The 16,626-nt window shown below is 38.2% G+C and overlaps 2 protein-coding genes across 3 annotated transcripts in view; one reads left to right on the top strand and one right to left on the bottom strand.

Moving 5' to 3' along the window:
• The window catches only part of LOC139468535 (netrin receptor UNC5C-like), a 421,042-nt gene that overhangs the window by 1,121 nt on the left and 403,295 nt on the right, over nt 1-16,626 (top strand). The gene's annotated exons all lie outside the window — the stretch shown is intronic.
• LOC139468534 (short-chain dehydrogenase/reductase family 42E member 1-like) overlaps nt 1-16,626 on the bottom strand; it is a 334,803-nt gene that overhangs the window by 175,795 nt on the left and 142,382 nt on the right. The gene's annotated exons all lie outside the window — the stretch shown is intronic.

Here is a 16,626-nt window from a genome sequence, read left to right as displayed (position 1 = left end):
CTCTGGGTCACATGACACCTTATTGTGATTATTAGCCAATCAGAACATAGGCAGAACTTTGCTGTTGTCACATGCTGCTGGTGGCTGCGGTAAAAATCGGCACTCTCCCACCTACACCTTATATGTTATTATATTTAATGCCTTGTGTCAGTTATATCTCTTATGTCTATGGGAGTCTGAGTGCATGGGAGCTGCCAGGCTGTGTATGGAGTTCCTCTCATATCAAGCCCATAATTATTTGTGAAGCTATGTGTTTTGTATTGTTCTGTAGTTTGACTTATAACAAATACTGTAAATCATGAAATTAATGTGAAAATTGTGAGTGGCCCTTGCTTGCACATGAGCGGAAAAAATGACACATTTTTATCTGGACATATTGAAGAATATCATCAGGTCAGGTCACTGCACATGGGCAGAAACTATGACATACATAACAATGCTCAAAATGTTCAGTGTAACTGAGGATGGCGCTAGCTCATGTCACAAACCTTGCAACCTGAACAATCTTTGTCCAAGACCTAACTTCTTTCATTTGAATATGCCTTATTCGGAGTTTTCTGCTTCTAATTTCATAGATCACATGTCAATCAGTTGAAGATAAGGTTGTGATCATACTATTCAATCCAACTGCTATCACCCAATACTATATCATTGAATTCTAAGTCAATAGTATTGGTGTTTTCTTTTGCTGATAAGTTTTTAAAGTTTAAAGTTTATTAGGGCTACTCGCATGAATTCATGATGCATTTTAAACCAGGGGTCGACACTTGCATTATTATGGTGGTATAGTTGGGTTTTGGCTCCATAGTAAGTCTGCAATAGCATGGGGCACTGCCGTCACCTGCAGCACACCAGAGGTCAACAGGTGACACTGACCCTGCAGCTGGAGTATGATGGTACACTAGTGCAGCCAGGCAGTGGAACTACATGATTCTCACACAGAATCCTAATAGGCCACACAAGTTGGTGATTGGTACTTAAAATGGTCGCTAGGTAACACTTTTGTTTTTTAAAGTTTTTATATCAAGACATGTGTGTTTCATGTGTTGTGTGTTTCATGTGTTTCATGTGTCATGTGGTCATGTGTTTCACATGTTTCACAAGTTTCACATGTAAGACACATTTCCTAAGTTGCGCTGTATACGGAATGTGGATATATCTGGAAACGTGGACAATTAAGGCGGCTGTGTCCTTTTAAATAAATAAACCGCAAGTGATTCTTTGGCATTTGATTGGCCAACCAAGCAATACCTTTTTCATTTAAGTTTCCATAAACCAAAAAAAAGATCAGGCCACGGCACTAATGGATTACTGTTTCTTAATTGGTTGCAAATAGACTTGGTGGGTCCTGTGTTGCATTATTGCGCTGAAAGATGTCGCTGATTATGTAGCTTTGTCTACATTTTTGTGTGTATATCAATTATTGAAAAAGGGAGTCTATGAAGTTATTATTGCTGACATATCTATTTATAAGAATGGACTTCAATATGTCTTAGTGTTTATAATGTAATAACCGGTGTACAAGCTTTGCTGAAATCCACTTAGCTACACAGACACACAGTATTCACACTAGATTTTTACATTTATACCTCCATAAATGCAACAAAATATCAAAGACAACTTTTAAAAGAACATGGTTTCCATCAGCAGCAACAATATTTCCACCGTATCCCTGTGATCCATACAAGGCCCACAACAGAGGCAGCGTGACAATAAATAGTTTGTATATTTGTCGGCTTAGATCTCATTATTTCAAAACATAACTTATTTTCTTGCAAATGAAGTTTCCAAATCAGTACAATAAATAAACCACAAAACGTAAGAACTTCCCCCTCCAACTTCACAACCCATTGTCACACATAAACACATTCCCCAACACAATCACGATTAATGAATTATTGATTGGGCAGCTATCAATGTAGATAAAGAAGCTTGCAACTGTATGAGGACAATCCAGATGAACAATCCACCATGACAAAGGAAATCATAACAAGCCTTGCTTGCAATTCTGATAAACTTGCAGCTTTGATGTTCACAACAAATAAACTCTTTCATCAAGGAATTACCACAGGGCAACAATTTAATCTATGAATGCAATTAACAATATTTCACTTAGGCAGGCAGAAACATTCTCCCTACCAATCATATCTAAGGGGCAGTAATATGACTCTGTTCTTCGTATATTCATTTCAGTAGTTTTGGTTTCGGGTCCCAAAAAGAATTTCTTCATGATTGTTTTAGCATGATCCAGCAAGTAGATCCTGATAGGCCCAAGTGGATCAGATGTCAGTCAAACAGTCTGTACCAGCATCCACATCCATCTCTTCATCATGATGCTAGGGGCCGCATTAGTCCTTTAGAGGTCAATTTTGTTTTTTAAGATGCTTAAGCTTAAGGCTTAACTAATTACTTTTCATTCGTCGTATCATTTCTTTGATTTATATTTTTATGTTCTTTGGGTGCTCGGGAAGCCGAGTTTCCATAGGTGTTACAATTCACTGCACAAAGAGTTGCATCCCTTGAGTATGCCAGGATGCTGTGATTGTGGGTTTAAAATTAAATAGGTCTTTATTATGATGTTGGGTTTGTCAGCACCATACCTGTGTATGTGGGTATAATCTGACATGAAGTATTGTTTAGAGTAGAGTTAATCCCAACTCACTCACTCACACTCTAATGTAGGTCGCCCTTTCTCAGGAACTCAATGCTAAGTCTGTGTTCCAACAGTTTATGGGGACGGTGGGGGAGCCTAGTGGTTTAAGTGTTTGCTCATCACGCCGAAGCCCATTTGTGGTGTTCCCCCGCCGTGATATTGCTGGAATATTGCTAAAAGCGGCGTAAAACCATACTCACTCTCACTTACTCACTCCAACAGTTTACTGGTGTCTGCTATCTTGAAACAAACAGCTGCCTCTGTACATCTTTGTACACAACTCCTTGGTCGACAGCAGGTCAGCAGGACAACCAAGTGGGCTACATTTAGTCTGGTACAATATGTGGAGAAGTGAACCTCACCTGGTGTATCGTGGGCTGATGCACAAACCATTGTGCCCCTCCTGTTAGAATAACACAAAATCAATTCTTACCCCAGTAAACACACAGCTCCATTCTGAAACTAATTACACATGTTGTGAAATGTGATTATCAACTCAAATTCAATGATTCCCTCATAAAGTTAACAGGAAGTAAAACAATCTCGTAAACAGATATCAGCTGTCATTTAGAAAACAACATTCATTTGAAATAAGATTATTTTTCATCAGAACTTTACACAGCGACAGCAACAATTACATTATTTTTCCAATTTGGTTTTACTTTTTATACTATTATAACCGCCTATGGGCATAAATCCTAAAAAAATACCCCCTTCACAATCTTTTTCATAAAAAAATGTCGCTGAGCAATAAAGAACTGTGACATGTTCTACAAGCCTCAGTGACCAATGATGCACTGCGTACGGCTTCCTTCATGACCAGAAACTGACAGATGAAAGGTTGTCTTTGAGGTATCATGCTCCGTTGTTGACTAAGGCATTGTAGAAACCAAGGCTTTGTTCAATCTCAAAGACATCTGCCAATATCAAGCCAACTCAATTTGTCCAAATCAAACTTGGACAAACTTATCATACACAATCTGTGCTTCTGGCAGGGGGATTTAATCCTGATATTCTGCGATATGTATTGATAGACCCGGACAGAAATTGACGAGGGTCAAGCCGGCCATCATCCAAACTGAGACAGATGCAATTGCTACGGAGGATGTAATCCATGTTCAAACTCACACATGGGGATATTAGTCACAACAAAACAAACATTTTTTCCTGGCTGATGATCACGATGTGTGAAGAGAGTGTCTTTGCATCATATGTCCCGCTGTAGTTGTCTTTGACATTCCGACACTGTATGTCTAGGGGGGAAATGCTGATAAAATCGTCTTCTCAACGATCTCAAATTGATTTCACAGATTGTGTTTATCTTGTGAATCACTGGAAGCTCTTGTTATTATACCTGCTCAGACTCAAGATGTTCGTAAAAGACTCGTGATTACGCAGTCACATTTTGGAATTTACTCGATCGTTTTGGTCATTTTGTCGAATCTGCCTCTATTGAACTGTGTGTTCTACATGCTTGTATTTTAATTTCCACATTTTCAAGAATTGAGATCAAGAGCCTTGGGATTTGTACAGACAAGCAGTAATATTGAAGGATGCAACAAGGGGTTCACAGCCATGAGTGAAAGAATTTTGAAACTATCCAAGGATTTTATGGGAAGTGATCCCATCGTAATTTCAATGGCTTGTCAGTTCCAGCTCATCACACAGATAACAATCGTTTGATCAGGTCTGTTATTATTCTTTCTCGAAAAGGATACCATTCATCCTGACATTCTGCGGCAGACAGAAGCACAACATATTTCAAGCCAATATCCTCCTAAAGCAAGACGAAAGCATTGTTCCATTTGAAGGCTTGAAAGTGAGCTAGTTGAGCCTGGATGACCAAGGCTGAACATGCATGCACACATGCAACCTTGCACACACACATGCAACCTTGCACACACACATGCAACCATGCACACACACCAACATGCATATATGCATGTCATGTGACACAACATAACTTCAAACAAATGTAGTGATTCGTGTTCAGTGTCTACAAATGTTACCGTATTCGATGTAATAAGCGCCCAGGGCACTCTCAAAATTTGAAATGGGGGGCTCTTATTAGAAGATTATTTTGGTGAAAAAGACAGAATTGAAAGATAATTTTCGGGGTTTATGCTGACAGCCTGAATTGTTTATAAACAAGAGATACATTTGTCCAGAATTTAAATGCCCATAATTAAGGGTGCATATAACACAGGAGTGCGTATTATACATGAATAAATAAGTGTTGCGTACATTGATCAATCGGAAGGGGTGCTAATTGGTATTGTTCACTAGCCAATATATTGGCAAATATTGCCATGGGCGCTTATTAGAGCTGGGCGCTAATTACGTTGAATACGGTAATCAAAATAAAATAAACTTTCTAGGAATTGTGGTTAACTGAACAATTTGCACAACTACCATGTCAAAAGTAAATAACAATGCAGTATAAAAATGCCTTAGGTGGTTTTTCTACCAGCAGTAAATTTATTTTTACACAGATTTCATTGTCGTGTGACGTTATACTTTATGTTTGTTCTTGCTGAACGTTCTGCTCAGCAATATTCCAGCTGTATGATGGTGATCTATAATTGAATCTGGACCAGACAATCCAATGACTGACATTATGAGCATTGACAATTGTGATATGATGACATGCAATCCATTAAATCACCGAGTCTTACCACCTGATTCATTTTTAGCTGCCTCTTACAGGCAAGGGAAACCCAGCCTCCGTAATGTTAATTCTTTCCCGGACTCCCCACAGGTTGTAAAACTTTATAATTAAATTTAGACCAACTGTTTATGATTATGATTTTGAGTTATTTCTGCAAGTCAGTGAAACACATCATGACTAGACCTGTGAAGATCCGGGTTAGGATAGGTCTTCAGCAACCCATGCTTGCCGTAAGAAGCGACTAACTGGATTGGGTGGTCAGACTCGCTGACTTGGTTGATGCATGTCATCGTATCCCAATTGAGTGGATCGATGCTCATGATATCAAACTCCAGATTGTCTGGTAAGACTTGATTATTTACAGACCGCCGTCATATATGGAATATTGATGAGTAGGGCGTTGTAAAAAAAAAAAGAAAAAAGATCTTGACTAGCTCAAAGTCCATGGGTGTATAAGAATTCTATTCTCATAATAGGCAACTCTAGATAAGTGGATGCCAGTCTCTTATAGGGACAATTTGTTCTTATTATTTATATAATCTAGAAATTATGATTTAAACTAAAAGGTTTGGCTTTAGAGACTTGTGAAAGTCTACATCATGACCTCCCTATAAACAAAACATCCAGGCTGCAAGAAAAACAAAAATAGTCTGTGTAATACCACCTCAGTTAACTTATGTTTTAACAAGGACACCCCCAGACTGGACGACAAACATACAAGTAGAACTATGGTAACATTTAGCTTTAAGTTCTGGCACATCCACTACAATGAGCTCCACAATTGGCAAACAATCCTTGTCTAATGTGTGCACCTTTCAACTGACCAGTGTCCAGTCTTCTACCCCCTTCAAACACGGATAAAATCAGTCTTGGTCAACTTAATCAGCTGCAATAGATTGGCAATCAGTTCAGTTTGGCTGTGGTCAGTTTAAACAAGTAGGCGATGATAGAAGATCAACACACATGAGATTGGGGATACCTCAAAGACACACAAGCGGCCATGTTGATTCCGACCTGCCTCCATACCCTTGTGTGTATTTCAAGGTCACGCTAAGGACAAACACAATTAGAAATGTCAATCATGAAGTTCCCATTTGGAATTATTTGTCAAAGTGAAGAGTGTTTGATTAGAATAAAATTGTTGGGAGACGGAAAAACGCCGAGCATGCATAAATAACAAAATGCAATTAATCAAGATTGTTCAACACTCAGAAAAGGCCTTGAGAATTTGAATGTAATTCTTAATTAATAACAAAATTTAATTAACTCCACTTCAGTAGGCTGATTCTTGCGATTCTCTAAGAAGATAACAGTAGGCTGTGGATAACACAGACAACAAATCCCTTTGATAATGAAGACATGTGCTATTTCCCTGAATACTATTGTTAATAACCATCCATCAGAGAGAATTATTACCTCATCATAGCCATATTTTCACTATGTCCTACTTTTTGGGACTGACGTTGACATAACAAGTAAAGCCAGAAAACTAATCACATTTCAAAATTGCCAAGAAAATGCATCTTGAAAATGTGATTTACAAAAAACACACAAAATTCCTAAGTGTGTTCAAAATCTTGTGAATCAGATTAACAGTATGAAGTCGAATGCTTTATCATTTGCATAAGAGGAAAATTAGTCTATCCAGAGTCTTGATCATGGTTAATTTACAACCTACTTCCCTGATGACTTAATCAGCATCTGTTCTATTTTCCGCGGTAATGAACCGTAATGAAACATGTCAGATCTCTGCTGATGGTAACTAATGCGCTTTTATAACATCTATATTATTTCCATGGCAGTATCATAAAAACATCATAAGTCTACGATAACAAAGTTCACTTGCACATTATTAGCTCATAAAACCACATATTTTCATTAAAACATCGCACTTAGCCACCATGTATCTTTCTGGTAATGTCCAACCACCTATTAATCATGATAACGGGAGTATTGAAAATATAATCATGCCTTTATTTCCCCTCCTGACTTCCCATTCCAGCACATGAAAACATTCGATACCTTGACCTGTAGCAAACACTAGCCCAAGCTGCTATCTTTTCTACATCAAGGGAAACCCAGGCTCCGTAACAAGGCCTGAATGTCACAAAACCCTACTACCAGCTTGGTAGACAAATTTCAAGATCCACTTACAATGCTGGCAACGTGTAAGTGGTTTTTATGGTGCTTTGATCACAGTGGTTGACAAATGTGCAGCACTATCACAATGCATATGTGAATTGAAGATGGAACTGAGGCTCAAAATGCCAGCATATACGTATTCCTTGAGGGCTGGTTTGAGGAAAGGACAAAAATAAAATGTAAGAGCTTAACAATATGGATCCCATTAGGTTTACATTCCATTGGTGAAATTATGGAGGCTTTAAAGTCACTGATGTTTTTTCACTTTCCAATCCCAGAATTTTTGATAGATCATTTTCAAGTAACGGCTAAGTGGAAATCAGTGGTTTCTCGGTTTCTCATGTGTATGTTTGGCATAGTTCTTCCAAATAACTCTGTTAAGTGAAAATATAGCATCTTTCTATAAACTACAAAAAAGTGTATATGTTGTATCATAAAAAGCGACTAATAAGCATTATGCTGCACTAAGTGCATATGTTGTATCTTCCTATAAACTACTGATAAGTACTTATGTTGTATCTTCCTATAAACTACTGAAAGGTGCTCATGTTGTATCTTCCTATAAACTACTGACAAGTGCTTACGTTGTATCTTCCTATGAACTACTGACAAGTGCATATGTTGTATCTTCCTATGAACTACTGAAAAGTGCTTACGTTGTATCTTCCTATAAACTACTGAAAAGTACTTATGTTGTATCTTCCTATAAACTACTGAAAAGTGCTCATGTTGTACCTTCCTATAAACTACTGAAAAGTGCTTATGTTGTATCTTCCTATAAACTACTGACAAGTGCTCATGTTGTACCTTCCTGTAAACTACTGAAAAGTGCTTATGTTGTATCTTCCTATAAACTACTGACAAGTGCTTATGTTGTATCTTCCTATGAACTACTGACAAGTGCATATGTTGTATCTTCCTATGAACTACTGAAAAGTGCTTACGTTGTATCTTCCTATAAACTACTGAAAAGTACTTATGTTGTATCTTCCTATAAACTACTGAAAAGTGCTCATGTTGTACCTTCCTATAAACTACTGAAAAGTGCTTATGTTGTATCTTCCTATAAACTACTGACAAGTGCTTATGTTGTATCTTCCTATAAACTACTGAAAAGTGCTCATGTTGTACCTTCCTGTAAACTACTGAAAAGTGCTTATGTTGTATCTTCCTATAAACTACTGACAAGTGCTTATGTTGTATCTTCCTATAAACTTCTGAAAAGTGCTTATGTTGTATCTTCCTATAAACTACTGACAAGTGCTTATGTTGTATCTTCCTATAAACTACTGAAAAGTACTTATGTTGTATCTTCCTACAAACTATTGAAAAGTGCTTATGTTGTATCTTCCTATAAACTACTGACAAGTGCTTATGTTGTATCTTCCTATAAACTACTGGCAAGTGCTTATGTTGTATCTTCCTATAAACTACTGAAAAGTGCTTATGTTGTATCTTCCTATAAACTACTGAAAAGTGCTTATGTTGTATCTTCCTATAAACTACTGAAAAGTACTTATGTTGTATCTTCCTACAAAATACTGACAAGTGTTTATGTTGTATCTTACAAGATATTGATGCTTATGTTGTACTTTCCTAGGTATTACTGAGAAGTACAAATATGGCGTACCTTTAATCAACGAAGGACAAATTGTATCTTCCAACAACTAGTTACTATCACAGTAGCTTCCTGTGAAGTATTGATAAGTATATATGTTGAATATTTCATTCTGAAAAATATCTGTTTTAACATAAACCATGGAAATCACATGTTTAGCTAAAATATTAAATAACTGCTAAACTGCACATGTCAGATGAAACAAATGAGGACAAAACCTATACATTTATATGAAGTTGCACTACATCACTTAACACTATAAAGACACAATTTACTGAATTCATGATATAACAACATCTCTTAACATCAAAAGAGGTAGAAATAAACATGATTTCCTACGAGATAGCTGTGATTAGTCTGGGCACCAAGACAACCCTGCAATCCTAATCAAGTAAAAATAACTTTTTCCCCTTCCCGTTTCACCTTATTCCCATCATGCCCCAGCGTGTCCATAATAAACTCTGTCACATGACCTGGCAATCTCATCAAGAACAATAAAAGTCTACGTAAGTCTACAAGGAAGTCCTCATTGATTGTCTTCACCTGATCACATCTTATACAATACTATTCTCTCCTTCCTTATCGCCATGGAAACATCCTCAAAGTATCGCAGCAGGAATAAACTGCCTCTGGAGGCTGGTGTGACAACCTCGAAACAAATTACCATCTCTTGTACATCTCACCTATGTAATAATGAAGCTAATCCTGCTTCAAAGCAAGGCCCAGTGTATGTAATATGGCAGGATGCTTCTTGCTTCTCAATGACTTAGAGGGCTTTCAGCGCTGCAATACATCATTGTGTGTCTGCATTTCCAGCTCTTGATCTACTATTACCAAGCATGACATCTCAAGTTCTGGGGCTGATGTTTCTCAGTATCAAGGCCACGCAATTGTCAGCGGTCTTGAACAATAGGTGCGTTCACAGCTATGGTATATAGGATCTTATCATACCTCCATGTCAGAATGATGAGATCGTTGGAGGGAAATAAATTTCTTAGTGGGGGAATAAATCTCTTATACCCCGCCGCAAGTAAAGCAGGCTGCATGTGGATTTCCTAGTGACAGGTTAAATCCCTTATACCCGACTTCAAAGCAAAAAGCTGCACGCTTTTTCTGGCTCAATGGAAGTCACATGACATAGCACAAGTTAACCTCAGCTCAATCGAACATCTGTTTTCTATCAATTTGGAATTTGTTTGAATTCTTTTACAATTTCATATTAAAACATGACGGTAAGATATATTCGTTGAAGCAGGATCATGAGGGGTACATGGGGTTTTATGCATCCCTCATTAGGTTTTATACCACGCACAGAACGCATAAAACCCCATGTACCCCTCGTGATCCTGCCACAACTTATAGTAGCATCTTTGTCTTGTTTTCCTTTGACACCTGTTAAGATAATCTATAGCTGATCTACTATTACCAAGCAACCCAGGATTCTCATAAGAGGCAGCTAAAGAAATTGGGTAATCAGCCTCGCAGACTTGGTTGATGCATGTCACTGTATCCAAATTGTGTAGATTGGTGCTCATAATATCAACCACTGGATTGTCTGGTACAGACACAATTATTAAACAGCTGCTCAGTCATGCAACTAGAATATAGCTGCATTAAATTAATATGACAAAACGCACTCCATAATTATAAGAAACCTCTGCTAAAAGCACAAACAATTGTATGATTCAGACTATATCATGAGAATGTGTTTATGAATTACTATCAAATACTGATAATACCAGGTGTTCGTGAAAATTTGTGACATGTAGACACCAAAGGCTGAAGCTGTAATATTGCTTGACGGTGAGGTGAAATTGGGTTTAACGTCGCGTCCAAGATTATTGCACTCATATAGCGACGTGCATGCCATGTGTGTGTGGCTGCTTGTGCTAGTCCGGACTGATGCCGATTTATAGTGCTAGCTACCATAGTGATACCATGCCGCAGTTTAACATGAATACCCCACTCAGACACAGTATACTGACTCCAAGCCGACCAGTCTTTGTTTTAACCCCTTAATGCCAAGCGCCAGACAGGGTAACAACAAGTACCATCTTTTAACGTCTTTTGGTATGACGCGGCCGGGGATCGAACCCTGGACCTTCCCTTCTCTGGGCGGACGCTCTACCACAAGAACACGGAGGCAGTCATATTGCTTGACAATAAAAGGGAAAGTTGACTAGTGGAAGGTTGAAGTCATCTCTCTTATCATACAGTCTGTTCCAGCGTTTCCTGTCACTCAGAATCTTTATGCATTGATCTAAATGTGTAACAGAGGAGGTGGTTTCACTGGCCTCTTCATTTCTAGTCCAGTTGTTCAACAAACATTGTTAAAGAATAAGAAAAACAAAATTGAAAATGTTGGTAAGAATTTTTAAAAAGCCATAAAAAGCGATATTGACAATTAGGAATAAATGAAACAAAAGTGTCAAAGAAATTCGTCAAAAAGTCAGATCATCAAATTTGAGAGTAAACCATAGTCTAAAATACTTTGATACAATTACACAACCACACATTCCAACACTTAACACAAATGGTTTTCTTCAGCCATGCCGACACGTCCTCTGAATGTGCTGAGAACATACACGTAGAGCCTAGTCACGATAATTCCGCCATATTGATCCTTCATGTGTGTTTTTGTCTGCAAATTAGTTCCGCAGAAAATGCAAGGGTTCATTTTGACAAAAGATGATACCTCTCATATATCTAATTAATTTTCTTACAATGGATTTATCCTTTTTTCCCTTAATAGGCAATTATTATCATCATGATGTGAGTTACGCGTCTACAGCATAATGACATGTTTCAAACACCATCAAATGTAAGATAAATGCTACCTTTGCAAAATCGATATTCTAATCCATATCCTACTTGGTTTTGATATGAGGTCCACAGCCAAACCATTAAGATCCATCTGAGTGACAGGTACTCTTCTCACGGAGAGATAATGTTACACAATTTAATTTTCTTCCATTTAGTTTAGATGTTTTCCACTTAGGTTGATAAACTGTGAATGCAACTATAGTCAACTCATTTACTGATGTAATTTCACAGGTAGTATATACTTTACCTCAGAGTCTGTTTCGCCAAGCGCGATCTTAGCGTTATGAAGCCTGTGTGTTCTGTGCTTTTAGAAAAGGGCCCAGGGCTCCATAGATAGAACCCAACAAAGTGGATTTTTAGGAGCACTCACACACTCACTTATATTTAGGATCCCATACCTCTGTATATGATTGTACAATTCCCTATTTTGATTTGAACCACATGTTCCCATGTTTTGAAACAACTGACTTCCCTTTGCAAGTGTGGGGAAGGATACGCACACTTTTTCACGAACACCTGGTGTCATCACTATTTGATAGCGATTCATAAATGTGTGCTCAGTATATAGTCAGAATCATACAATGGAGATTTGTATAATTATGGCAAGGATTCTGTTGCTTACATTCACATATTGAGAGGGCTGACCTGTGTACCCCTGTGGGTACTCCAGGTCAGAACAGCTCCACGATAGAGTAGACTGAACACGGTATAGTCAGGCCTGTGACACTTTACCTTGACGGCGTCAACTGTTACTCATGCTTTCAGTTACCGGCTTGAGCGTGAGTGAGTGAGTGAGGTTTTACGCCCCTTTTAGCAATATTCTAGCAGCATCAGGGCGGGGGACACCAGAAATGGACTTCACACATTGTCCCCATGTCAGGAATCGAACCCAGGCCTTTGGCACGATGAGTGAAAGCTTTAACCACTAGGCTACCCGATCACCCCGCTTGGAGAAGACTTGTTTGTTTACAAGCTGATGACATATTGCTGTCTGTGCCATATAAACAAAATTTATTCATTCATATACTGTATTCATAGTATGAGGAATGTTGATATACTTCTCCACTGTTGCCTCAATGAGGACCTATAGTGCATCCTGCCTTTTCCAACCACTCCCTGATACTATCAACGTCCTTCTTTTACCAACTTCTCAAGGATACACCTGCCAAGTTAACCTTACGACTTGCTACACTACAAAAACTGAATCCTTGACAGAGGACTGTTTCCTCGTGGGTCCAAAAAGATGTGGGTCAAATGTACATGACCTTGACCTTGACTCACACAGGTGCAATCAGAAGGACAAGACATGTTCACCCATTCCAGCAACACTCCATTTTGTTTTTGACAGAGATACAATAGAAGATTAACCCTAAGCAACATTTAACCTACTTTTAATCTCATCTCAGAAAGATGATGGCAAAAAATACACAAACAATTACAACTCCCATCCAGCATCACATTAAACCAGCAACTACAAGATACATCATTGACCAGGGTGATTTCTGCTCAGAGACCATCCACAAAATTACATTAACTCTAGTCAATTCTAATTCTATCCTCATTACAGTTGTTGAGAATTGTAATTTTCTTCCTTAATTAGATTAGGCTTATAGTGAACCCTCTGTGGTGTGATTCTCAAGATGAAGAATGACCAAGACATCTCCATCCTTCTACAAATTCTGTGTATATTTCCCAGCATTCCCTGCAGACGACCATGTTCTGGAGAAGCAGGGAAGACATGTATATCAGGTGACTTAGCTTCCAATAAAATCACGATCTGATCTTTGTTACATGAGTTCCAGGCAGAATACAAAGCTGCCAAGGCTTAAAGAATAGTATGGAGTTTCAGTGTACACTTGCATCTCACAGAGTGGTTTGCATATCATGTTCATCTATACGTCATCCAGATCAATCTTCTCCACGAGTCCAACACTCACAGACTTCACCAAGGTGACATGTCTACAAGTCTGTATCAACAACTGCATTTGTTTACAGCCTTTGTGTGACAGCAACATTATTTTGCAATCAGTTTTAGTGAACCTAGAACTTAACCTGTTGCTTATCAGTCTGAAGACAGGGATTGGAATCCTCACAATGGTTACAAGCATGAAATACTCATATCCCCTGCTAATATGACATGTCCGGTTGTGAGCAAGGCAAGAAATATTGTATCGTTTTCAAGATCTGGTCCTGAAACAAGCACTATCACCATTTTCAGTCTAAGTCAAAGTTGTTGCGATGGAAACTCGAAAAAAATAAATAAATAAAAAATCCGCAAAAAACTATCAAAAGGCACTAGTTTACCACTGGACCTATCTATGTGCTAGATTTGGTTGAGATATCCCTCATGGTTTTGAGTTCTGCGGATGGACAGACAGACACCCATTCCTATATCCCCCTTCCACTTCATGGTGGTGGATAATAATGTCTGCCCCCAGTGTTCCCTTGGTACATTGTCCCTTTGCAGAATAAAAACTAACTCACTCAATCACACACTCACTCACTCACCCACTCACTCACCCACTCTCATTCACTCACTCACATTCACTCACTCTCACTCACTCACTCACTCAATCACACACTCACTCACCCACTCTCACTCACTCACTCGTGGAACAGATAAAAGTATGCATCTGTCAATAAATATATTGCAAGTGATTCTGTGAAGTTGATTGCAAATCTGTTTAGGTTTCCGTAAACCTAAAAACATAGGCCGCACCCACTCACAGACTGTTCCCTGATTGGCTGATAATAGAATGAGCGGAGTTGTGTTGCATCATTGCGCTGAATAATGTCACTGTTTACAGAACGTTTGTGTTAATGATTAAATATGCAGTCAGTGAAGTTATTAATTTTGACATATATATTTATAAGAATTGACTTCAATATATTTCTGAGTTTCTGCTATGAGGATTTATGCAATATGACCACTAGTTGTTACATTTGTTCCTCCATAAACACAACAAATGTTATAGTCAGTTCCTAATTACACAGCATAAAGCATATTCCCAATAGTTCTTCTCATATCATTTGGCCCCAATGTGAAGCCACAAAGTCAAAGACAGCCTCAGTTTGAAGCTCATGACTAACTTCAGACAAGCATCATCTATATAGTACGACACAGGTAGTACAATATACTGGATATCAATTGGAAAGCATCATGTAATTTGATACCTTAACCTGGATGCTAGAGACTTCAATTACTTCTTCCTGAAACTGACATGAAGATGTCACGTGACTGCCAGTGAACAATTACCGCCGAGAGGATAATTATGACGGCGAAAAGAGGTGGCCAGGAATGAAAGCAAAATCAATTTTCATGATCATCAAACACAGCTTTGATATTTACTCACTGATCGAGTTTGACTAATAACTCTTCCAAGAGTAAGGTGAAATCTAGCTTGCTTACACATATACCGTATTCGACCCATTAAGCGTCCAGGGCGCTTAAAAAAAGACAGAAAGGGTGGGCGCTTACTGGGGACAATTCAGGTCAAATTGGCGTAAATTCATCAGTAAGCCTTACCGTATTTTCTTGAGAATAGTGCACACTTTTTTTCTCCAAAAAACACAGCTGTGTAGAAGGGGGTTCGCATTATACACGAATTAATGAGTTTTGATGTTTTTTCCCCCAAAAGTGTTCTTTGTATATCTGGACTTTTGTTTGTAACTTATTTCATTAATTTTATTCAAAATTCCTTTTAATATTGTTTTAATTAATTTCGGCGAAATCGTGTGTGAAGCGATCGGAAGATCGCACAACTCATCGTTATTAACAGCAACCACGGTCAGATTACCACTATTGACGCCTTGAAACAAACTTAAGTTGACAGAGAATGGATACATATATCATAAATGCCATACTTTGAATCGTTAAAAGTCATATTTGTTTTTGTTTGACGATTCTATGTCAACACATAATTCTCGCGATCACGCGATCACGTGCATGGGAGCCTTGACGGTGACTGGTCAGACTGGTTCCATGTAAAAAATAATACCCGGGAATAGCGATCAGCTGCTTCGCTTAGGGTTATTATTATTTTAAATATGCATTTTTAAAAGCTGCATCTAAATTAACAAGATATTGGAATATATTATTCCTGATAAAAAAATAGTTTCAGATACAACTTTTGCTGATCCTTGCATATAAAATCCTGTAAAGTTATATCATTGGGTGTGTCTTGACCGAATCACTGGTAGATTCCAAGAAAACGTGTGTACAGCTGATTGCTGTGTCCGGCTTAGTTTACGAGAAAACACACAAGGTAATCTTAATGACTGGATATAAAACAATGCCTAGCTGAACAAAAAATACAATTTAAACGGTAAATCAACATGTCTGGTGATTTTTTTATCTCAAATTTCGAATTTGTATACTGACGAAGTTTCTCATCACCCATTCGTTTGCCGGATTTCGCTGAAGGGGTACGGTGTAATTATTTTCTGCGCAAAATATTCAAAGTCACAAATCTCTAAAATAAACAGAATACAGTCATGCCCCGCTTATACGGACTTCAAATATCCGGAAACCTCGGTTCCCGGACGATTTACATTTAAAACGAAATAATTTTCGGAACCGTGAAGGGGGGGGGGGGGGGGGGGGGGGGGGGGGCTTATTGGGGGAGGGGCACTTAATGGGTCGAATACGGTAAACTAACATTATGAGTATTTGTGCAAATATTATATGTCAATATCAGAGAACAGTCAGTTTTTAAATATCTG

This window comes from Haliotis cracherodii, unplaced genomic scaffold, assembly GCF_022045235.1.
Source record: "Haliotis cracherodii isolate W230 unplaced genomic scaffold, xgHalCrac1.p SCAF_2, whole genome shotgun sequence".
Classification (NCBI taxonomy): Eukaryota; Metazoa; Mollusca; class Gastropoda; order Lepetellida; family Haliotidae; genus Haliotis; species Haliotis cracherodii.
Note: the sequence above shows the minus strand (reverse complement) of the source record. Positions and strands in the feature narration are given on the sequence as shown.